We start from the raw sequence: 26,435 nt of genomic DNA, 5'->3' as shown, positions 1-26,435 counted from the left end.
ATATTTGCAGATCTTAAAGCAGCTGGTATACATGGGATATAAGGATGCACATGAGATGGTGTAAGATTAGGGCAGAGGTAAACTTTTTTTTATTATTATTATGTTCAATTAGTCAGCTTATAGTACACCATTAGTTTTTGATATAGTGTTCAATGATTCATTAGTTGCATATAACACCCAGTGCTCATCACCACACGTGCCCTCCTTAATACCCAACACCCTCCCTTCTGTAACTCTCAGTTTGGTTCTCAGAGTCCAGAGACTCTCCTGGTTTGTCTCCCTCTCTGATTTCTTCCCATTCCGTTTCCCTTCCCTTCCCCTGTGGTCTTCTGTGCTATTCTTTATGTTCTACATATGAGTGAACTCATATGATAATTTTCTTTCACTGATTAGCTTATTTCATTTAGCATAATCCCCTCCAGTTCCATCCATGTCATTGCAAATGGTGGGTATTCATCCTTTCTGATGGCTAATATTCCATTGTATATAAGAACAATATCTTTATCCATTTATCTGTCAAAGGGCATCTCAGCTCCTTCCACAGTTTGGCTATCACAGACAAGGGCAAAGGTAAACTTGGAAGGTCCTGTGATTAAGTTTAGGTATTTGGATTTTAGGCTTACAGCAACCAGGGGGTACTGAAGAATTGTTATGATATTTATGTATTAGAAGGTCTCTGCAGATTCTGGGTGGGGAGATGGAGAAGCATGGGATAGGCAAAGAGAAGACAATTATATGACAGGTACAGTTTTCCAGGCAAGAAGACATTAAAAGCATGAATAAAAGAAGTGGCAATGAGTGTAGAAAGTAGGGAAAACAAGCAAAGTCAGAACTTGGAGCATGGGGTCACTAGGGTGTGAGCAAATGGGAGGTTTCCAAGATGATTCCCAGGTTTCACATATGGACTGTGGGGTCAGTTGTTGTTGTTAAAGACAGAGAACCAAGGAGGAAGAACAGATCCAAGGAAGAAGATCATGTCAGGTTTTAAATATGTTTGGATTAAGAGTAATATGCTTATCTTGATCAGCACTGGGAAATTTTATAGAATTATGGAATCATTATATTATACACCTGAAACTAATTTAACACTGTGTGTTAACTACACTGGTAGCTTTAAAAAACATGTTTGGATTAAGACCCATCTGGGCATTCAAGCAGAAAAAGCAGTTGGTTACTTTCTAGGTTATCTAAGTGGTCCCATTAAAAATAACTCATTAAGAAGCTATACATCAGGTAAGACAACGCCCCCCTCAACAATGGAAAAAAGGAAGGTCGGGGGAGCTAGAAATGTAGACTTGATGAACACTAAGATTTAAGGGAAGTGAAGAGAAAGAGGCTGGTGAGGAGGCACAAACAGAAGGTCAGAGAAAACCAGGACAGGGGAGTAGAATAGTATCCAAAAGGTAAATATAAATAACGTTTTTGAAAATGGAAGACTGTGATCAACAGTGTCAGAAACCACAGAGAAGTTCAATAACTTAAAGCTAAAACTATTCTCCGATGACATAATGTTTTCAACCATTTGCTTGGTTTGTAGGCATTATTCAGATTTTGAGATTAGCTTTAATTTATTATGTATAATGGTTTTTATGAGTAGAAATTGTTACTTTTTTTTTTCTTTTAAGATTTTATTTATTTATTTGACAGAGAGAGAGAGACAGCGAGAGGAGGAACACAAGCAGGGGGAATGGGAGGGACAAGCAGGCTTCCCCGCTGAGCAGGGAGCCTAATGCAGGGCTTAATTCCATGACCCTGGGATCATGACCTGAACAGAAGGCAGATGCTTAACTGACTGAGCCACCCAGGAGCCCAGTCACTACTTTTCTCAGCTCACTATAATTTGGAAGACCTAACCATCACAAATGCTTAGTATTCACAGTGTTGGTATGAGAGAAATCACCTAATTGCTAATCTCAATTCCTATGTATTATATAAATTAAAAAAGGCCTCTGCAGAGGCTGAGAGGGGGGCTTACTACGATTGAAATCATTCTAACCCTAGGATACGTCCCCCTCTTTTATATAATCAAGCTTTAGTCAGCGAATTTGCATTCTAGGCCTAAAGATATTGCCAACTAATTTTGTACAGGAGGGAAATCACTTAGACTCTGGACCTTTTTATTCATGGGTAAATTCACAGGATTGGGGTCTTCTGTTAGAGAGAGATTGAGATAAATGATGGTCTGAGAGGGCTAATGCATGCTTATTTATGCATCTTCTATACCAAATTTTCACCAGGGACACCTACCCTTTCTTAGAGTTGCCTTTACACTTCTGGTGGGAATAGGCCTTTAGCCGACACAGTTTACAAGTTTACAACACAGTTTACAATTTACCTTCTAAATGCTTATCTCATCTTTGCTTTCCTCTTCCTCCTACTGTATGACTTAGGCAGAGTTCCTTCTTCCGCTATACTTCCAAAATATATTTCACAAACCTCTATTATAGCACTTAACACATTTTACCCTAATTACAAGATAATGTGGTCCTTGGGGCGCAGAGTATAATTATATTCAAGTGAGTATCCCAAGGATATAGTCTGCGTTTGACACCAGCTATTGTTTAGTAAATGCACAAGAATTATTCAGAGCAAAGGAGCCAGAAATACCATGGTGCCTTCAGCCGTAAGAGAAGTGGCTAGCTCAGTTTCCCCGAACTCTGAATGAAACTGAAAGTCTATCCGTATGTCACTGTGTACAGAACGGCAAGAGCTCCTGTGGCTCAGGACTCTATAAATGGCTTCCAGATAGCTTTGTTGTGAAGTTCTATTTAATTAAACGGCTAGGTGGGATCACCAACAATGAGATCCTAGAGGACGGCCAGTCTATCCACTTTGAAGCAATACATACTGAAGCATAACTCTTTTGGGTAGGATAGATGGGGAGATGGATGACAACCGAACACCTAAACAACTGCTAGCTGATAGACTCAAAGGCAGCAGGAGGGGCACTTTGTTAAGTGCCTGTCACAGCACGATTACAAACAGGGCAGAACCACTGTGCATACAGAGAGCAATGATAGCAAGCTGGCTTACCTAGGGAAGGGCTGAAAGGCATTAAGAAAAAGCCCAAAATGAGATCTGCCAGGCAAACCAGAGCTAGCCTTGATACACACACACTATTTTGAGATCACACTTTTCTTGATCAGTGCTACTAGACCCTAGCTGGTGGATGGATTCCTCCTTGTATCATAGTATTGTGCGTTGCTGTGTCTCTATCAAGCCCCTAGTAAATGTTTATGGATGATGATATATTGATCTGTTTTATAACCCCACGTATAAATGGATAATAAACTTTATCTACAGTGTTATTTTCAAATAAACAATGGCATACTGAATAGGTACCATGTGAGATGCAAACTATAGAAGAGATTTAAAAAATATAGCACCAACTTCTAATTCTCGATTATTTCATCAATTGCAATTTTATTTACCAATAAACTGAAATGATCTGACTTCACTTCTCATAAATATTCTCATGTATGTCAGGTGTAATTTGGCTTAAATTGGAAATCTGATTACCAGAATCTGGTTCTTCAGATATTTGTAATTAAATGTGGTGGGCTTAGCTCCCGCCATAAGACGCATTGTGGTTAATCAGAATATTAGTCAATCTTCCTCTTAGAGAGAATTTGTAATGAGGATAATAGAAGTTTCTATAAAAATCTTTAAGATATGAATTATCATTATAAGAATAAAATCAAATAGAAATAAACACAGTCAAATCATTTCATGTATCTTGAGTATCTACCGTATGAAAAAGACTGTTTAAGTGCAGGGGAAATGTAAAAATATCAAGAGAATACATGACCTCAATATTTAGTAGGGAAGAAAAAGCTGAAGACATAAATAACTGTGATACAAGGTGGAATGGGATAAATGGGATAAGAGATATGGCAGTTTGCTAAATTAACAAAATGTGGTCAAAGTTATATTGACCATTTGAAGTAGTGTAATTAGGAATTAGGTAGCCATTACTAGTTAAGCATTTTTTTCCGAAGTAATGCACAAGAGTCTATGCACAAGAAAATATGAGACTTATTCTCATCTTTCAGAGACAAATTTATCTCACAAGGCCCATTTTTTTATATATTTTTAAAGATTTTTATTTATTTATTTGACAGATCACAAGTAGGCAGAGAGGCAGGCAGAGAGAGAGAGAGAGAGAGATAGAGAGGAGGAGGAAGTAGGCTCCCCGCTGAGCAGAAAGCCCAATGTGGGGCTCATCCCAGGACCCTGAGATCATGACCTGAGCCGAAGGCAGAGGCTTTAACCCAATGAGCCACCCAGGCACTCCACAAGACCGGTAATAAACAGAATGGACTAGAAGTAGTCTTGATTCTCTAAAACCCTAGAAAATGGTGGACAGACGCTCTGTTTAGAATCTAAACAAAATTTATTGAGTATTACTTGAGCCAGGAACTATACTAATTTCCAGAGTGTAAACTCTGAGACCTTGTACCATAAAAAGTAGCTTAAGGGAAAAAAATGAATAAAATAACATTTAACCCAGGAAACAACAAATATGTAAAACTTGGTATGCTGACTGGCTATAAATTGAAAATATTAATAAGTACAAAAAGGGACTTAATCTAACTTATGAGACCAGCATACTGTACTAGCAAATGGCAATAGAATACAATTTTGTTCAGGGATCACTGCTTATTATCTTCCCCTTCTCTGTATCTCCAACCACATTTTGTGAAGGAAAGTACTACCCAGCACTAATACACCTGCTTTTTTATTCTAAGGATCCAGGGAAGTTCAGCACTAAAAATCAAATATGGAACATTTTCTTTTTGCTATTTTCAAAAAAAAAAAATGGTGACAATTCTACATCTTCCTAAGAGCTGCTCAGCTGCAGATAAAGACCATTTCAGACAAGGGAAATAATAATTACCACTTCTAGTCTTTTGACAGCCCAGCCGGCAGCTAAAATGACTGGCAGAACTCACTTTTTGGCTGCAAGGTAGGAGGTTCTCTACCAGTCTATACTCAAGCTGTGCTACATGACAACCCAAGATCTTGAAGCAACCTGGAAAATATATTCAATAAAGCAGATGTTTTTCAATATGATATGAAACACTCAGAAGCTTCAAAATACTATGAAATTAAGGTAGATTTTTTCCTGTCCTCCCATCTCAGGATTATCTTGAAGACTTGCTATAAATACCGGTTTCTAGATTCCATTTGGTTTCTACTAAATCAGGCATTTGGAAGGTGGAGACCAGGAACTGAAATTAATCTGCTTCATATATAAAAATTTGGGAATCACACATTTAAGTTGGGGGATGTCCCATGGAAAGATAAAAAAAACACAGAGAAAATAGTGGGAAAATTCATAAATTGTTGGTGACTAAGAATGTCAAAAATCACATGCCAGTAGCAAGCAGTTAATATTTCTTGAGTATCTACTATATGCACAACATTGTTCATATAGAAATAACACCCTAATTGCAATGCACATAAACTAAATGTGAAAGGGCTCCCTAGGAGACTCAAGCTTATGAGAAAGAAACACTGTCAGACTGAAGGAACATAATAGATGGTTTCCACACATAAATATGGTTAATAACTACATCAGAGCCTCGGAGCCTATGAGGATGAAAAGAAAATCTAGCAATAATCCATGATTTCACACAAGCTGCCTTCTGTCACAGCCAGAGCTCACCTGCCAGGCCCTATCTCTGTCACTTCAATATCTTACTTTTATATCTATTCTGGAGTCATCAATTTCTACAAGTGGCATCTGACTATTGCCTGCTGGGATTTTGTGGTTGATTTATAAAGAGTATAAGAGGAATTGTATTGTAAAACTTACAGGCTTTATAAGCTAATTTTGAAAAGTAAGAATTCCAAACTATTTCAAACTATCTAGGAATAAATTTCCCTCATGATACTCGGAGAACCAGGAAATGGAAACAAGTGAACATCTCATCACATTTCAGCAAAGCTCCATTAGGTAAATGCTTTCTGGACAATGCAACTGTGATGAGACCCTATGCACATGAACTTGTCCTTGAATTTAGGATCTGAAAATGAGGTTACTGATATATTCTGGTAGGACTAGTTATAAAAATCAGAGAATAAATTTACCCTCAGGTTTCAAACAGAAACTGTATACAAATATTTTTGTTCTTCAATAAGAAATCAAGAGAAAAGAAAGCAGCAACAATATGGAAAATGTAAAAGATTTTATATAAAAAAAAGATAAACTGTATAGGATAAGCATGCTAGATTTTTAGTAAGGATAAATAAGGAAAAAGATGAGTGCAAGGTATAATGAGAGGTCTTTACTCTGCAGAGTTATCTTGACATGTTAGAGACTAGGGGTTAGAAAAAATAAGGCCAAATATGGTTTGACACCTATTTTTATAAATAAAGTTTTATTAAAACACAGCCTCAGTCATTCATTTATGTATTGTCCATGGCTTTCTGTCTAATACAGTGGCAGAGCTGGGTAGTTTTGATACAGACCATATGAACCACAAGGTCTAAAATGTTTACTCCCTAGTTCTTCATGAAAAAATATTCACTGATCCTTCCCCTATACCACTGGATACATACAAATGTTAGTAAAGTAGCAGATCCTTGAGATTTCCTGGTGTTTATATGTCACACTTTGTCATACACGTCTTACAAAGACATCTAAATTGTTTATTACTACCTCTTTCTTACCAGATCTAATCAGCCTATCACCGATATAGCGGTAAGAGTTATATCTTTCTGGATGGTAGAAATTGACTATCACAGAGAGTGGGAGTATTGGCACAGTTCTGAGGTAAAACAATGAAGATAAACTGCTGTTTCTGGCAGTTAAAAGCAAACTGTTGCAGGTAGGTTTTTTTCTAATTGGTATAGAGGGGGAAAGTGGATTTGCCCAATTAAAAAAAGTAGCTTTGATTGGTGACTTAAAATTAAGTTTATGATAACCTATTGTGACGCTTCTTCACTGGACAAATGGTCATATTCCTGATGAAGATGTTTGCGGAATCACAACCATCTGCATCATTTTTGATGAAAATTCTTGCTGGGATATAAACAGTTCTGACGTAAAAAGAGATTATTGTGACGGGTTACTTCCAGGGGATGTTATCAACAAAATGGTGAAAAAGAAACCTCCAAACCCTCCTTCCACCCACAGAAACACAGACTTAACAACACAAGTACTAAGTTCCTTTGTGAATAATCCAGAGAACATGTTAAGAAGCTCCTGTACCCCAGATAAGCATGAAACCAGAGACATCAAAGCATGGTGATCTGCAAAAAAATTTCCCAGTACCTGGCTCCTCCCTGGGGATGGAAAGAGAAGACTAAATCATGTACCCAATATTTTGGCCTGCGTGGGGACAGAGAGGGGCTGCCCAAGGGACTGGCTTCTGTAGTACCTGAATCTAAGCACTGAAAGGAAATGGTGCCAAGTTGGGGGTGACTAAAAATAAAGTTTATGGTTTGGACTAGCCGTCATTCACTAGCCATAGTCTCCCCCCAGCCTCTTGCTCAGTGTGGAATGAAAAGAAGAAAACCTTGGCTTTTCCCTGAGGAAGGAAGCAGTTGGAACATGACTCCAACATTCTGCCCTTTCGGGGGCTTGTCTAGGGACTGCTTTCTGTCGTGACTGTCTTAGAGCACTAAGGGTACCCTATATGCCCTAGATGCCTGGGGGCCACTGAGGACAAAGGAAAGCTGGGCAGGTTGGTGCTGCTTAAGTGGTCCTAAATTGACAAACTTGAAAACAAGGAACAGTCTAAAAAAGGTGATTGATAAAGCAATTCTATTTACAACAGCATCAAAAATAATAAAATAGTTAGTAGTAAACTTAGTGAAGGAGATGGGAGACTTGTATGCTGAAAACTACAAAATGTTGCTGGAAGATATTAAAGAAGACACAAATAAATGGAAATACATCCTGTGTCTGTGGTTTGGAAGACAAGATATTGTTAAAAATGTCCATAGTACTCAAACTGATCTACAGGTTCAGTATAAGTTCTATTAAATCCCAAAGACATTTTTGCAGAAATAGAAAAAAAGGATCTTAAATTCAAATAGAAACACAAAGGACCCTGAATAGCTAAGACAGTCTTGGGGGAGAAAAAAGCTGGAAGCTTCCTACTCTTGACTGAAAAATATATTATAAAGTTACAGTAATCAAAACAGTTATAGTACTGGTCTAAAATGGACCCATAAACCAATGGGAAAAAAAAGAGATCCCCAAAACAAACCCACTCATATATCATCAAATACTCTTTGAAACAGCACAGCACAATAGGGAAAAAAAAAATCTCTTCAATAAATGGTGCTGAAAAAATTGAGTATCTACATGCAAAAGAAAAAAAAAATAGCACCTAATCTTAGAACATACAAAAAATCAACTCAGTATAGATTAAAGAGTTAGCATAAGACCTGAAACTATAAAACTTCTACAAGAAAACACAGAAGAAATCTTCCTAACATTGGTTTGGCAAGATTTCCTAGATAAGACACCAAAAGCACAGGCAATGGAAGTAAAAATAGATAAGTGGGACTACATCAAACTAAAAAGCTTTTGCCCAGCAAAGGAAATAACAGAGTGAACGGCAACCCATGGAATGGGAGAAAATAACCAATCATGGATTAATATTTGAAATATATAAGGAACTCCCAAATCAATAGCGAAACAACAAATTTCTTGATTTAAAAATGGGCGAAGGACTTGAGTAGACATTTCCTTAAAGAAAACCAACAGAAGTCCAACAGGTATATGAAAAGATCCTATCAATAATCATCAGGGAAGTGCAATCAAAACTACAAAGAGATACTGTCTCAATGAGATATTATTAAATAAAAAACAGAAAATAATAAATGTTAACTAGAATGTGGAGAAGTCCGAACTTTAAGTACTGTTGGTAGGAATTTAAAATGGTGGAGCCACGATGGAAAATATTATGGAAATTCCTCAAAAGAATTCAGAACAGAACTACCCTATGATCCAGCAATTGCATTTGTTGGCATTTATCCAAATGAACTGAAATCTTGAAGAGATATTTGCACTCTCATATTAACTGCAGCATTATTCACAATAGCAAAAAGATGGAAATGAACTAAATGTCCATCAAAGAACAAACAGATAAAGAAAATATATACACACACAGGTTATTATTCTGTCTCATAAAATAAAGAAATCCTGTCATAAAGTACAACATGGAGGATCCATGAGGACATTATGGTAAGTGAAGTCAGTCAGAGAAGGACAGACAATCTATAATTGCATTTACATGAAGTTATCTAAGGTTATCAAACTCATAGGGGTAGAAAGTACTATGGTGGTTGCCTGCCAGGGACTGGAGCAAGAGGGAAACAGTTTCTGTTCAATGGATATAGAGTCCAAATAAGAAAATGAAAAGTTCTGGAGATCTGCTTTACAACGTGTATAAAGTTAGCAATGCCATACTGTGCGCTTAAAATTTTGTTGAGAACAGTATTCATGTCATGTGCTTTTTTACTGTAACTCTTTAAAAACTATTTTTATTCATTCATTTGACAGAGATCACAAGTAGGCAGAGAGGCAGGCGGGGTGGTCGTGGGGGTGGAAGCAGGCTCCCCACTGAGCACTAAGTCCAATGCGGGACTCAATCCCAGGACCCTGGGATCCTGACCTGAACCTACGGCAGAGGCTTTAATCCACTGAGCCACCCAGGCACCCTACCATAGTTTTTGTTTGTTTGTTTGTTTGCTTGTTTGTTTTAAGTGGATCCCCTAGTTCCCAGTTCTGCTGAATAACATCAATGGTTACCCATGGGGAGCTACATAGTGTGATATGAGGGGGACATCAAGGACTGCAATAAAGAGTATTTTTATTTTTACTCTCTATATAATGATTTTTAAAACAATTCTTAAAGAGACAAGCATCTTTTCATGTATTATTTTATAATAGATAAATAAAAGAACATGATCTCAGTTTAAAAAAAAAAAAAAGGAGAGAGAGAGAGATGTATCATTTCCAGAGAATTTTACTTGCCCTTTGTAGCACAGCAGCCTTTACTCCTTAGGTAAGTGAGATGATATGGAGGTTCTCCTCATTGATGAGTGTGTTTTGGATGCATGCAGGAATTGAGGAAATGACAATTAGGTGCTGGGTCCACTGTGAAGTGAATTTAAGCCATAATTTTGCTTTTCTCACTTCCATAAGTGTCTTCTCTGTGGGTAGGCCACAGAAATATTTCAGTTTTCCAAGGTCTATCTCAGTTCAGAATTGACATCATCCCGGAAAAGTCTATTCCCCTCTTCCTTGGATACAGGCAGTGTGATAAATAATTACAGCTTCCTTTAGTGGAAAGTTAGAAAGAAAATTTCTGGATTTACCTAAGGCAACAAGATCAGGCCTCCTCTTTGTGCACAACTTTCCAGGTCTACGAATTGGCTCAGGGCTATGATTCCATCGTATAGAGCAAAACTGTTCTCTTTCCACCAGATATTCATTTTTTGTCTATACAAATCACGCAGGATCACATCTGTTAATTTTCTAAAGTTAAACCAATTGTAATTCCTGGAATAAACTCAACTTGGTCATATATTATTAGACTTCTCATATCTTGCTAGTATCTTTCAGGGCTCTTTTCATCACATTTACAAGTGAAACTGGTATGTCATTTTTATCCACAAAATGTTCTTGTCAGGTTTGGTACCAAGGTAATGCGAGCTTTATTATGTGAGTAGTTTCCTCTTTTTCTCTATGAGAGATTGCATAGATTTTTTTTCTTAAATATTTTGACAGAATTCTCTGTGGAATTCACCTCTGGTTTAACCTTTCTGTGTACAAATATGTTTGGATAATTCAATTTTTCTGATGGCTATAGGTCTATGAATTTTTCCAGTTTTTGAATTAGTATCAGTGATGTTAATTTTTCTAAGAATTTGGTCCATTGTAGTTGAGTTTGAGATTTACTGGAATGACATTTTTCATAACATGTTCTTATTACCTCTTCTATGTGCAACATCTGTTATGTCTAAATATTCATGTATCACATATTCTGATATTCAAACATTCTGATATTTGGTCATGTCTTTCTTCTCTGTTTTAATCAATTTTACCAGAGGTTTGTCATTATTATACATCTTTTATAAGAAACTTTTGACTTTTGTATTTAACATACACTCTTCTTGTTTTTATTACTTCTATTTGCTCTGTATTTATTTTGGATGTCTGGACAGTTATTGAGAAAGATATAAATATCTCTATTTTTAATTACCCTTATTGCTAACATTTACAAATTTGTATAATACAGATGGTACCCAGAAGAGCATTGCTAAAAGGAAAAAATACTACCAAGCCATCTAAAATATGGGGCTCTCTTTTTGTGATTGCTTGAAGTCAGCAAGGGAATGCAAGCTGCAGAGTGGGAGACCTTTGTTATACAAAGATGTTATACAGATGTTTCATTACACTGTTGCTTGTGATACCTTGAAAAGCAGACTTGCAAAATTATAGACCTGCAAGTTATAGAGCTTAAAACTGTAGTAGAATTGATTTGAAAACCTCAGAATATAGGTCTAGAGCTTCTTTTTGTTGATTTTTTTTTTTTTTAAGTTCCACCACTGAGAGTGCGATGTAGCCTAGATAGAACAGGTTGCTCTGAAGAGGAGGGGTTTATAGCAGATAAGACTGTAGCCTCAAGTTTCCCCAAGCAGTTTCTACAAAGAGTTTTCAGCCAGACAATGAGAGCAAGCTTAGAGGCAAAACTCAGATTAAGATGTGGAGGTTCTAGTCCATTCAAGGTTAAGTTAAAAACAAAACAAAACAAAAAGCTAGTGAATTAAAGACCAATGTATTTAAGGATAAAAAGTATCTTTTGATGAGATTTTTACTTACGATGACTTGCAGAGAGAATTGACTAGAAGCCTACTAAATTTTTTTTCTTTAAAGATTTTGTTTATTTGACAGACAGAGATCACAAGTAGCAGAGAGGCAGGCAGAGAGAGAGAGGAGGAAGCAGGCTCCCTGCCGAGCAGAGAGCCTGATGCAGGGCTCCATCTCAGGACCCTGAGATCATGACCTGAGCCAAAGGCAGAGGCTTAACCCACTGAGCCACCCAGGCGCCCCGCCTATTAAATTTTTTAAGAAACTTTATTTCCCAAGGAACAAGCCACCTACAGGCGTTTGTCATTTTCCTAACCTTAAAGCAAAACTCTACCTCAAACCTGTGATCATGATGTGGACAAAACTATCAAGCTTCTAAAACAAAAGAAAACAACAACAAAAAACCCTTTTTAATGTTTTCATTATGAAGAAGGACAAGGGAAGTCTCACAAAGGACAATACCAAGCTATAGTCACAATATCCAGAGAGCATTATAATGAGTTACCACTTAGGTTAACCAAGGAATTTAATTCAATGACAAAACAGATTTGTCACCATTCTTGCCCAAGGGGATTTAATGGTTGTGATAGTTCAGTGACTGCTATGAATTTCCCATGTTTTCTTCCAGAAAATCATTTTAAATGTTTATGCTATTCTTATTTCACTGTATTATATTGGTATAGGGGAGAGAAAAAGACAGTTCCTGTATGTTTCAATACCCAAAGCAAGAGGAGCCACATCAAGAAGGATGGTCTCCCTTGGGATATTCATTCCCTCTACAAGGGAGACAATTCCAAAGTTGCATCCAGTTCAAAGTCCATGTCTGGGTAAGTAATGTTTTGTCCTCTCCATCAGGTCTCGATGTGATTCCTCAGGTAGTTGTAGTTTGATGAGTAGGAAGAGATTTGAACCTTTTCAGAAGAGCCAAGTGGTGAACTATGGCAAAGTCTGAGAGTTGCTCCTCACATACCCATTCTACCTTTCTTCTATAGAACTTGAGTGACGCATATGCTGCACAGCTATAAAGACAATTTCTAGTCTCCCTTGCATTAATTGTGCCTGTGCCCCGGCCAGTGTTTTTTAAGTCAAGGTAATCATAACTTCTTTTAAAGGAAGCATCATGCCTGCCCCTTTCCCTTTTCCATTACGTTTTCCCTCTGGTTGGCTGAATGTGAAAGGCTTGGAGGAAGCTGAAGAGAAGTTATCTAAGATCAGTGGAAATGTAATGAGGACTCTAGATAAAGGGTCTTGGGTTTTGATACAGTGAAACCATGTATGATAAGCCCCAGGCCATTTATTTCTGGATTACTATGTGGGATGTAAACAACTTTTATCTTGGTCTTCATTACAAGAAATACGTCTATCTGTAACTAGTATAATACTAATGGAAGTAATTATAATGTCTGTGTATATGTCGCTAAAAAGTTTTCCATTCTTCCTTGCACACATTCAGAATCTTTTTATTTAAACTTACAACAGCATTCGAAGTTATTGAATATAAGCTCTGCTCCCTTTTGTGTGAAACAGATACAATGTCAAAAAAACAAGAACAAAACAAAAACAAATCCATACAAAAGAAACCTAAAAAACCAAGGTTATTCCTTGGAGAAACTGATTTGCCCACTGCATTTCTTTTCCTGGTACTAACAGTTCCCCAAATACTATCTGAGGCTATGTTTCTGTGGTTATTGTAGTTATTGTTTTCTGCTTTATCTCCCTGACTTTAGTAAAATGTCTGGGCTCTTTATAGTACTGAATATGATAAATCACATCGTACTCAGGCTATCTGGAAATGAAACCAATTGCCTTTAAGATAGTAAATTCCCCAGCAAAGCCCTTCCCTCATCTACCACTAAACTTCTTGGTTTCCTCAGTCTATGACTAGTTGGAAATAATATTTCTCTGGTGTTGAGACTACAGAGGATACAGAAATTCAAACTGCATGATGGTTGATAAAAAGAAATTTTACCAGGAAAGCGAGAAAGTGTCTTCATATAATGAACTTCAGATAGCTGTAGAAAAGACAATCTGGGTATTTAGCTGAGACATGAATACTTAGATTACTATACTAGACCAGCAGAAGAGAATTCATTTTTTTCTTTTTGGATTTTTTTATTACATGTAGAATTTCAAAACCCTTGACCTCCAAAGAGTGTCCAAATGCATCTTAATACCTGATGATTTCATGTGGCTTGTTTTCTACTTCCAAGAACATCTGTTCTCCTTAGGTAGATGAAAAACTGAGTTAGAAGACATGTACAAGGTCATATTTTGAGCCAGGAACTTGAACTGGATTTTTTGAACTCTTTCTCTAACCAGTTTAATTTGGTTTTCACTGCCTTGTATATGGCACAAAATTTTCAGTACTGTATATGAAGAAATATTTTACATAGCTCTCTGCTTTTCTTATATTTTTTTACCTTGTTTTCCCTTGGCTGTGATTTCTTTTTCTCCCTCGGACTCCGTCTAACCATTTGGCATATGGTTTCTTCCCCTTAGGTTGCAGCTTATCCCGTTTAAGTTGCATGCACAGGGTGAGTTCTAATCACTGAAGCTCACTGAGCAGGTCAACGTGAAGTGCTACAAAAGACGGAAGATAAAAAGAGATTATTCCTGCTGCTCATGAGCCCAGATGTGTCCTCTAAATGTTTTTTATAGATGTTACCTAATAATTTCAAGGGGCTATTTGTGGGTGATAAGTGTGTGGTAAATCAAATGTGATTAAAATAAGGTACTCAATCCTGTTCAAATCAAATGAAAACTCACTTTATAGCCAGTCATCTTTGGTGTACAGTGTCCTTGCTATCATACTTTTCCAGCATTTGGCTACTCTTAACAAAAAGCATGATAAGAGGTTTCTTTAATTTTTGCCCAAATTAAACCTTCCTTCTCCATACTTTCAAAGAAAACAGAGTTCAATTTTTCCCAGCTCTTCTCCATCAATGCTTGAGGAAGGATGTATGTTACTACAAGCACCAATTAAACCAGAAAGAGAAGAGTTTTCCAATGGCTCAGTAGATCAATCAATCAATGCTGTACACATTTATGATACGTTAAAATATTTATAACTATTATCATTATAGAAATGTCCAAACAAATCAATATGATGAGGGCTCTCTGAAACCAAAGTTTTGCTTTATTCATTCTCTATCCTTGCCTCTCCCACAACCATTCACCCACTATTTACAAGATCTATTACTATGCTCCTTTGCTCTATTTGTAAATAATTAATAATTAATTATATAATATTTTGCCACTGATTAGCTAAATGAAACTCATCACTTCCCCTTTTGTGAATCTAGCTTGCTCCATTTAAATTGCTATCTCATTGTTTTTTAAGTCACTTGAGGCTGGAAAACTTTTCAATGTTCTATGTTCATTTATAATAACGTATCTGTACATATGACATTAATAGATATAATACATACATAATACATGTAGTACATTTGCTTCTATCTCCCTATCTCCCACTCCCCTTCTTTTTTCTGGTAGGATGCTAATTTTATTAAATTCTTTTTCATCCTTGTTTATTGATGCCTTTTTTTTCTCTTTTATGTTAACACTTTATTAATTGTTCAGACCTCTAGGTAAATATATGTGAACATCCAGTAATGATAGAAATACACACGATTCAAGCCCTATTGTTTTTTCCTCTTATGGAGATAACTGATAGGTCCTATAATTGCTTACTTTCCTTACCCATTAAAACTTGTATGCCCTTAGTTCCAGCTCCTGTTGGGACTTCCTATTTTGTGGGGGGACTTCCAAATAATTCTTCTCACCTCTGATATACCCCCTACCCTAGTCCATCATCCAAGGCATTAAAAGCAACTTCTGCAGTACCTGGATGACTCAGTTGGTTAAGTCGTCCAACTCTTGCTTCAGGCTCAAATCATGATCTCAGGGTCATGGGACTGAGATGCCCAGTGGGCTCTGCATTAAGCAGGGAGTCTGCTTGAGTATCTCTCTTTCTCTCTCTGCCCTTCCCCTCAATTTCTCTCTCTCTAAAACAAAATAAATAAAATCTTTTTTAAAAAAGTGATTTCTAATGAAAAATGGAATAATCAAAGAGGGCAGACAGAAGACTGCCAGATCTTTTGAGACAGTAGGAGGTCACCTATAGTCTTGGCAAATGGTCAATCAGAAATGGTCACTGTAGTGATTTCTTTCTGCCCCAAATTTTTAAGTGACAACAAATGATGTGCATTACTCCAGATTCTTCAGAATGCTAAGACTATCCCATAAAATTTTCAGAAACACTTAGAAGAATAACCATTTTCTATGAAAAAAGCTAGTTTGATAGCCATGGTCTTATTGCTAGCAGCTTCCAGTAAGACTGTTGTTTAAACCACAACCTACACTTAATAAAATAAAATAAAATAAAAACTAAAACATAATAAAATTAAAAATTAAAAAAAAATTAAGATTTTATTTATTTGACAGACAGAGATCACAAGTAGGCAGAGAGGCAGGTAGAGAGAGAGAGGAGGAAGCAGGCTCCCTGCTAAGCAGAGAGCCCGATGCAAGGCTCGATCCCAGGACCCTGGGATCATAACCTGAGCTGAAGGCAGAGGCTTTAACCCACTGAACCACCCAGGCACCCCTAAAAAAAATAATTTTTATAAAGGTTTTGTTTATTTATTTTTCAGAGATTGAGAGAGAGAGCAAGCAAGCACAAGCAGAGGGAACAGCAGGCAGAGGGAGAGGGAGAGGCAGGCTCCCTGCTGAGCAAGAAGCCTGATGTAGGACTTGATCCCAGGACCCCAGAATCATGATCTGAGCTGAAGGCAGATGCTTAACTGACTGAGCCACCAAGACATCTCCAAATTTTTAATTTTTAAAAAGTGATTTCTGAATACAGATTTGACCGTGTTACTACCCTACTCAAACCCAGCCTTACCACGTTATTCAAAGTCCTTCATGATGTGACTTCAGTCTGAATTATCAGCCTCATCCTGGCCATTCTCATCTGTTAGGTTTGCATTGCTCAGCTTCTCCCCTTGTAGGGCACTTCTCTTCAACAAAATCTGTTTGGGAGTCTGTTGAACTAATGAGGAACCAATAGGACCACTATTTTGATTCTAAAGTTAATAAATTGATCCTCTCCTCCTCTTATCAACGCCCATTTAACAAATAAAATAAAAAATGAGGAATGCGCTGATTTATAGGACATCTCCAGTACTATGAACTTGACTGTGACAGAATTTTCTGGATCAACTATTTAAAATGCCATAAATATACATAAAAATAATTGTTTCCATCTTCAAAATTGTGCTCAATGTTTTGTTTTTCAATTCTGTTTTCAAATTCAAAGAAAATAACCCGTATTAGATGCTATTATTCAAGGAACCACACACATGCACACACACACACCTTATCAATGCTTTGTTTCCCCAATTACTTCCAAAGTTATTCAACTGTAACTATGTTAGATTAGATAATTAACTTGCAAATACCTGATTTGGCATAAATGCTTTAAGTATATTATTATTCTGAGCTACTTTTCCTTCTCTATTTCTCTAGGGTTTGGCTTCACTTGTAGCTTTAAAAATACTGGGTTTTGGGGGGCACATGGGCAGAGCAGTCAGTGTAGCATCTAACTCTTGGTTTCAGCTCAGGTCTTTATCTCAGGATTATAAAGTCGAGCCCTGGGGCTCTGTGCTCGCTGTAGAGTTTGCTTGAGATTTTCTCTCCTTCTCCCTCTGCCTCTTCCCCCCCTCAAGTAGGTAAGTAAGTAAATAAAAAAATAAATCTATATCTTATTTTTAAAAAATACTAGGTTTTTGGATAAATATTACATTATTCACTTTTGTTTCTCCAATGCCTATTACAGTATCACACAGAAAAAGATGCTCAAATGACATTTCTGCAAGGCAAGCGAATCCACTGTAATGCAGAGACATACACCAACACATCACTTTTAAATCAAATGATTGTTTACTGTGTTTAATAAGAAAGGTAGGAAGAACAATGTTGCCAACCAGATATCAAATCTATGGTGCTAGAGACAAATAAACTTACACATGTGGAATGTATAGATAGCAAGCGCCCATGTAAATGACAAAATTACTTACCTATGAACAATATAATAATAATGGTAATAAAAATGATAATGGTTAATATTTATCAAACACTTACAGTATGCTAGGATCTGTGCTAAACTCTTCCAGACATTATATCATTGAATCTTCACAAAACCTCTAAAAGACATGAACTGCTACTATACATTTTACAGAATGAGAAGGAGCCAAGGATCCAAACACTTAGTTTTACCCAACTGGCAAGAAATAGAACTGGAACAGGTTTTTCTGAGTTTATAACTTCATTATACTCTAAAACGGACAGTTTACTCTCTCTGGGTCATGACTAAGATGGTAGAATTAAATGAACAGAATCCAGTATATTCGCTACAAAAGACAATTTAAAAAAATGTATGTTAAAGCACATTTAAGACAAAATTCTGTAATTAAGCTCATAGGAAGAAGATTTCCCTGGGAACTAGAGTTTACCTTTGGTTAGAACTGGCCCTCAGCCAACCATATTTCCACAATGTTTTGAAGCCTTGATGTACTGAGCTATATACAGCATAAACATTGATAAATCTAGTGTGGCATATGTTGGAGATTTCAAGTTTTAAAAATCCCATCCTAGATAATTTAACAGGATTAAGAAAAAACTATTCCTTAATATTGCAGAAGTTACCATGGTATATTTCAAGTCACAATTTCAAAACAGCATCAGGATACATGATCATATTACTAACTGAGTCCATTGCAAATATGCAAACAGGTGCATACATAAAGATCCACTCTGATAATTGAAATTGTTTTGAATACGCAGTAAACAATGTATCTTAAGTTGTCATTACTGAAGTATTCAAATGAAGAGATTCATGAATGATTATGCAAATTTCAAAAATACATTCAAAATGCAGTTTAAAAGCAGTGTGCAAAACATTAGAGGATTCTATTTCTTGTTTTCTTCACTGAGTTAATCTACTTGTATTTCAGAAATCTAATATTTAAAGAAGAAGAAACGCAATTTAGTTGTCACTGGCACAGACATAACTATGGGAAATTCCTATAAATATTTTTAGTCAATTAGGGTTGGCCAGGAAGTTTGAAAATTCATGATACAACCAGAACAATTCATGGGGGTTGGGGGGAAAGACAAAGAAAATGGATTTATAAACCATGAAACAGCATAATAAAATTAAAGGGATAAAACAAAGGAAGATGAGATTTATTCATTCATTAATCATTCATTCAATAGGTTTTTAACAAAAATTTACTGTGCGAGATACGGCAACGGACAATGGCCTTTCTTCATGAGACTTTCTAGTGAGAGATACAGAAATGATAAGACTGATAGTCCAATTCGCTTCTAACTACAGTTATGATAAATGCTCTAAGGGACATGAGAATGAACTGTAAGCCTAATGAGAGAACTTGAATTAGCAAGGGACAGAAGGAAAGGGGGACAGGCAGGCACACCAAAGATAAATTCATTAATGGAGCTAACTAATTCATTTGGGGCTAACTAGGTCAATCAACTAGCAAAGGAGACAGAAAGTCAGATAATTTTGCAATGTGACTATTCAGTGCTGTGAATTTCTCCATCAGAATATTTCATAGTATAGTAAGGTAGTCATCACAGAGTTGAGTGTGATTTATGTTAGAGTGATGTTCAAGAAAGCTGCTTTATTTGGAAGCAAAACTACGTTATGGTTAAGTTTATTCTGGAGTCACACGGCCATGATTTGACTCCCTGTTCCACTCTTCCTATGTGAAGTTAGGCAAGTTTCTTCAGCTCTTTGAGTAATAAATAGCTATAAAATTGGGATAATAACATTCCCTTTATTACAGTCTTGATATGAGGCTTACCTGAGATAATAAACATCCACTATATCCTTGGCACAAAGTAATTATTCAATATATCTTAGCTGTTATTATTAGCAGGAAAAAGATTGAAAATAAATGTCAAAGAGGATTTTGAATGTCCCGCGTTAAGAGTGTAGATGTTACTCCACAAGTAACAGGAAGTCACTGAAGTTTTCTGAAAAATTACTTAAGCACACAAAATAAATTATTAGTGAAAACTATAGCTTACTGAGTGTTTCCAAATGCATTATTTAATTTAATACTCATTAATCTTGAAGTGATGGTATTTTGACTGGCATTTTACACATAAAGAAACTAAAACTTAGAGCACTTAAGATGACTTGCCCGAATAACTATGATTTAGATTTAGGACTTCAAGTCAAGGACAGTATAATTTTTGCCAGGACGCAGCTGGCAGACGATTTTGAAAGACACTGTAAAGAGGATAATTTTTACAATGTTGATGAGAGGAACAAGCTATCTGGTAAAGGTTTAAGAAACTGGAAACTTTGACATTGGTTCCACTTCTGCCACTTTACTTTGAGACAAGTCACAGAGACATTATTTAACTTCTGCTGTTGTAGGGTCCCTCCTTTGAGAAAAGGAAAATAGTACCCCATTTATTGGGATTTCCCAATGGATCAAAAGAGATACTCTCCTGCCCTCAAAAGCCACAACAAACAAACAGAAAACTCAAAAGAAAAACACAGATTTATATTGTCATGCTGAAAACAAAAAAGTCTCCATTTCCACCTTGAACTTAAAAAGGCTTAGAGGAAAAGTCAAGTCAGAATAACTGAGGTGGAAAGAGAATCAGATACAAAAAAAAACCCAGAAAACTTTTCAAGGGCACCGTGCACATGTTAACCTAATTACGACGACTCTGGTTGTTTTCCATTTACTAATACTGCTCCCCCCAAATCTTTGGGTACTCTCTCTCTCTTCCAGTTTGATTTATGAACGTGGAGACCCATCATGTTTTGCTATGTATGTCATATGTATTGAAGGACATTTTCCCAAGTCTACTTCACTATCCAGATGTTAATAAATTAATGACTTCATGGCTTTGCTTTCTGTGTTCTATCCTGTTTCCAGACATATAATCTCCTTTTTTAGAGAAGAGAGAGTAAAAGAATCCTGATGTATTCTTCTCAGATTCCTTTACTGTTCTCAAGACCCCTTGAAGTACTTTTATTGTTTTTGTTTTTTTAAAGATTTCTTTATTTTATTTTAGAAGAGGGCACAGGGGAAGAGGGAGAGAATCTTTCAAGCAGACTCCCCACGGAGTAGGGAGCCCAGTGCTACATGAGATCATGACCTGAGTGGAAACCAACAGTCGGACACTTAACCAACTGAGACATCCAGGTGCCCCCCAGTCCCACCTTGAAGTAGTTTTTTGGGGAGGCGAAGGAGTTGGAACTTCCTACTCATGTCCTTTTTTCTTTTCTGACCTATGGTTTTTTCCTTTTCTAATTATGAATTTATAATTAGAAGTGAATCTTAGGGGCACCAGGGTGGCTCAGTCAGTTAAGCCGCTGCCTTTGGCTCAGTTCATGATCCCAGGGTCTGGGATGGAGTCCTGCACTGAACTCCTTGCTCAGCGGGGAGTCTGCTTCTCCTCTGCCTGCTACTCCCCCTGCTTGTGCTTTCTCTCTTTTTTCTCTGACAAATAAATAAACAAAATCTTAAAAAAAAAAAAAAACCTGAATTTTATACCTAATTATATCTGATAGAAAATTTGGAGATTTCTTTTTTTTTTTTTGACAGAGAAGAGCGAGAGATCACAAGTAGGCAGAGAGGCAGACAGAGAGAGGGGGAAGCAGGCTCACCGCTGAGCAGAGAGCCCAATGCGGGGCTCGATCCCAGGACCCTGTGATCATGACCTGAGCCGAAGGCAGAGGCTTTAACCCACTGAGCCACCCAGGCGCCCCCATTGATCTTACAAACTTAGACAACTAGAATGAGAATTTGCATTTAGGACTACAGTATCCAATATCTTATTTTACATAGGAGAATGCTGAGTCCAGAAGAGAGGTAAAATTCTTCACTAAGGTCATACTACTAGTTAGACCCTCCAACTAAGACCCTGACATACTGATTCTGGTGTAGTATTCCTATGTTAAATTTCATTTTTAATTCTGTGTACTTCATGTTCTGTTCACCTCAAAAGAGAAAGACCCTGTCTGAGACTGAGTTGTCAGGCATAGGTAAGAACAAAACAAGAATCTAGCCTACTTCCCAACACATGAGTCAATTTCAAGGAAATTGATATACGCTGACAAACAATACTATTAAGGAAGAGGTGTTTTGTGGACCAAAGAAATGACCTTCACACAGGTAGAAATAGAAACTGTGTTGAATGCCCTCTGTGAATTATATATAAAGATAGTTCAAATTGATTATGGCAGCAAGAGACTAGTCAAGGACATTCACTGGTAACTAAGAAAATATTTCTCCATCCTTTCTCAGGAACATATTCCAAATCCTTGGCCTGAAAGAAAAAGGTATCTGGATAGAGAACTCTTAACCATCACACATCAGAGAGCAATTCCATTGCTACTAAAAACACATCCAAATTTAAAAACTTAAGAACCGGGTAAATCTGCTAAATAGGGTTCATGCGACATTATTGTGAAATACAGGGGGCGCAAAGGATGAGTGCAGGGTTAGATGACAGTTTGCAAATCTGAAAAATGAAGGATTCTTCACATTCACCACCTAAGCAAGAGGAAGAGAAAGCACGGCCACACTGAGGAAGGCTTACCAGCAGAATGTAGGAGAGACTTATGCTGAGTGTAATGGCCAGGTTTTATCTCAGGGGCTGAAGGGCATCCGGCAAAGTCACTGTGAAGAAAGAGTGAGATGCTATTTTAGAACTTGCTCTCAGGAAAGAACACAGGCTATGACATTGAGGGCTGTCTTCACAAACAAACAAACAAACAAAAATCACAGAATGTATTAAGTCATACTGATGTGGAAAATCTTAGAATCGACTTCAAAGACAACCTACAATGATTGCCCTCAAAGCCTATATTTTCCTCACTGTAGACAGACTTCTCCTCATCCTAAAGCAAATGAAAAGCAACCACCAGAACGCTTAGGAAGTAGTGAGGTGTGATCAAAAATCACTCTGCTGCCTCACTGTCCTCCCACAAATGTTCTCATTGAAGTGAAATTTCTTAGAGGAGTTTTTCATCCCCCTCATCCAATGGTCATCCATGACCTCTGAAGCCTGTCTTGTGCTTATATCATCATGAGTAAAGTCACTTGGTAAATAGTGGAGGGAGAAGAAACAGGTGAAGAGTAAGGACCACCTGTGATGACAGATGAGCAAAGAAATCACCAAGGCAACTGAGGGAAGACACATTTGGAAGTCCTAAAAGAAGCCAAGAATGCAAGGACTTTACTTTTCCCCATGGAAGCTCACAGACAGTTTCTATCCAACACCAAATGTTCAGTGGAGTTTTCACTGTTTGGGAAATGGCAGTAACTCCACTCTGGTAAAAGCACCTTTTTGATCATAGCATCTCCATGAACAAATGAGACTGGAGGAGCTGCATTTAAAAATGAATTTAAGAAGCTAGCAATCCAGAAATCATCATGTAGATACAGGGAGATGAGTTTTATGAGATTGAGATATTAGCTGATTCGGTGAAATACTAAGGTCTTCTGCGTAAAAGAAAAGCAGGTTATCCTTTAAGGACCTTTTGAAGCACCCAACAGCCATGGGTGGAAGGCTGACATCATTCAGGTTAGGCTATTCAGTCTATGAAAATCTATTCAAAAGTCTGTCACTGTAGGAAATGGTTTTGCATGACTGGCATAGACTAATGAGACCTAGCAATGACTGCTTTTATTTGGTCAAGAGGGCCCAAATGTGGAAAGGAAGATAAACAAAAACTGCCTTCTCTCTAAGGTACTCATAATATTTATGCCCTGTTAATTGTTGTTTCATAATCATTCGTTACTAGTAATGGCCTCTTTGTCACACTATGAAATGAATCTCTTACTTCCTTCCATTAAACATGTTCAGATATTCAGAATTTAGACAGATTCTATTGTTGTTGGTGTTGTTGTTATTGTTATTATTTGTAGGAGCTAACCAGAGGATTCAGGCAGACTTGGTCTTGTAAAATATTTACAAGTAAAAATTTTAATGTTACATTTACAAATGACCAAGTATCTGCTGTGAGAGTGGGAACCCAAATGACAACTTCTGTCTTAAGGCCAAAGAGCTAGGTTAAATGGAGAGAAAGAGCACAGAGACCACTCTCTTATGACATGGATTTAGAGAGAGTGAGGTGAAAATATATATATAAAATATATGTAAAAACCAAAGGAAATGATTTTTACTCTGAGTTCTATGAAATAATTGTTTAGGTTTCAGAAAGAAAGGTCAATGAATTACATCTTTTTCCCTCTCCAGAGTGCAAAGCCAACTGAAAAATAGACACAAGAGTCAGACAGAGATTTAAAAAAAAATTTTTTTAAAGTAAACCTTAGGGTGCCTGGGTGGCTCAGTTGGTTAAGCAACTGCTTTTGGCTCAGGTCATGATCCTGGAGTCCCAGGATCGAGTCCCACATCGGGCTCCCAGCTCCAAGTGGAGTCTGCTTCTCCCTCTGACCTTTTCCAGTCTCATGCTCTCTCTCACTATCTCTCTCTCAAATAAATAAATAAATAAAATCTCTTAAAAAAATAAATAAAATAAAATAAAAGTAAACCTTCATTATGAACTAGACCTGGAATGAAAGATAACCTATCTAGGTATAGCCAAAGGGCCTTACTAAGGCTTTATCCATAAATTAGGCAGACTGACCCAATCAGCTCTTGGATCCATGGGACCACAGCATATCTTTTCAGGGTCAGTCCACTTCTTGAATCTCAGAAACCAGAATTCAGCCTCAGAGATAATGTCAGTGGCTGAGCCACACAATCCCACTTCCCTCTTCCAAACTCACTCATCAAATCATTTACCTCTCTTCCCCAAAAGAGAGGAAATGTGTTGGGAACAGAGAGAGTGGAGGTGGGAGTGCTATGTTTTCCTTCCCAAGGAAAAGTGATGAGTTGGGAATATGTGATTTTCCCAGTAATAGGAGACTATAGGGAGTGAGCAGCCAAGGGGCTAGAAATGAGGGAGACAATGGAGACAATGCTCTTAGCAGACGTTTATCCTCACTGCATTTGATATAAATAACCATGGTGCAGGACTCAGCCAACTATGGCAATATTTGTTTTATCCCCAGACGTGGCCTGGAAGATACAGTGTTCACCCAAGGACCACAGCATCCTAGAGTGAATTCTTGATATTAACAAAATTTAAAGTTATGTTTCAAGTATTTTTAATATAGTATGTAGATAACTATATGCAGTTGGGCAAACATTAAAATCAAATTTATAGTACGTTGATTACTAGGTTAATTAGAGTATCAGTTATCCTGAATGTATCCACATCATATTTCATCCATTTTGAATCAATGAGAGGTATATGACTAAATGACAATTTGTAAAGATCCACTGTGTTCAAGGCATGTCTTGATAAGAGACATAGAGAAATGAATTAGACACATTCCTTGACCTAAAAAGTCCTTATCACATTGAATTTACAGACATGTGCCTAATTAGGTGCAACACAATAACAATGCACTGAGAGACAGTAAAGAAGGAAATAAAAAGAGAGCACGTGCAGATTTGTCTAGACCTTACTGAAGGCTGGAATTTGAATAACTCTCCTGAAAAATAATTGAGATGTCACCAGGTTTGGGAATTAAAGAGGAAGTTCTAGGTAGCCATAGGAGAAATTCTGACAGTAAGAGGACCCTCCCTGGAATAATAGATAATGCCATTATTGAAGAGGAGAATTCAACATAGGGTTGATAAAAGTTTAAGGTCAAGATGCAGGTTGAGGTAATCTCTTAAGTTATTTTGTGTCGCATTTGTGTTGCTGTAATGTTTTCAATGCTTTGGTTTGGTTTTGTTCTCTTCTTTAGCAGCAGATACTGCCATCTTTTGCTGAAGAGTAAATAGGGACTAGATATCTTAGAATCACTGATGTTTGTCAGGCTTCAAAGGGTAAATGGGAAAATAGTCCTAGTCTTTCTGGGAAAAAAGGGTGGTCTCAGGCTGAGAAGGATTTATCATTGGGCTTGGTGGTTGTTCTTCTGTGCTGTGGTGGGCAACGGACTCAGTCCTCCCAGCATTCGTAAGGTTGATTTCCATGCCAGGAGTTAATGTATATGATAAATAAATATATTTATAGATCTGCAGTACCTTCTTGAAGGCCTCTAATCGACCCCATTGTTGGAAAGTAATTGTCCCCCCCCCCCATTACAGTTACAAAGGAGCTTGGCTCCATCACTGGTGATAGATACCTCAGGAGACAACGAACCTGCCTCCACTACTGAATTTTGGACCAAAATCTGACCAAAATGTCAGCCTTACCTACTGGGAGAGCGTCTTGCTTTCATATAGTCCAAATCTTTTGCCGAAGTAATTTGTTTCCCTCCTTTTTCTACCAGAAAAACTCCATTCCTGAGCTATTTTGGTGCAGGAGCTCTTGTCTACAACAACTGATCATCTGTGCCCTGTCATCTCCATGAGGCCAAGGAGATCAAAGGAGTTTAAATCAAAGGTCTCCAGCTGAGTTGGCTGGCAACTAACTATGAAGCAAATTCCTGTAGCGTATGTATCCCTCCCCATAATATTTGTTATTATAGATGATCCC

This window comes from Lontra canadensis, unplaced genomic scaffold (genome assembly GCF_010015895.1).
Source record: "Lontra canadensis isolate GAN:19392208 unplaced genomic scaffold, GSC_riverotter_1.0 scaffold61, whole genome shotgun sequence".
In the NCBI taxonomy this organism is placed as follows: Eukaryota; Metazoa; Chordata; class Mammalia; order Carnivora; family Mustelidae; genus Lontra; species Lontra canadensis.
Note: the sequence above shows the minus strand (reverse complement) of the source record.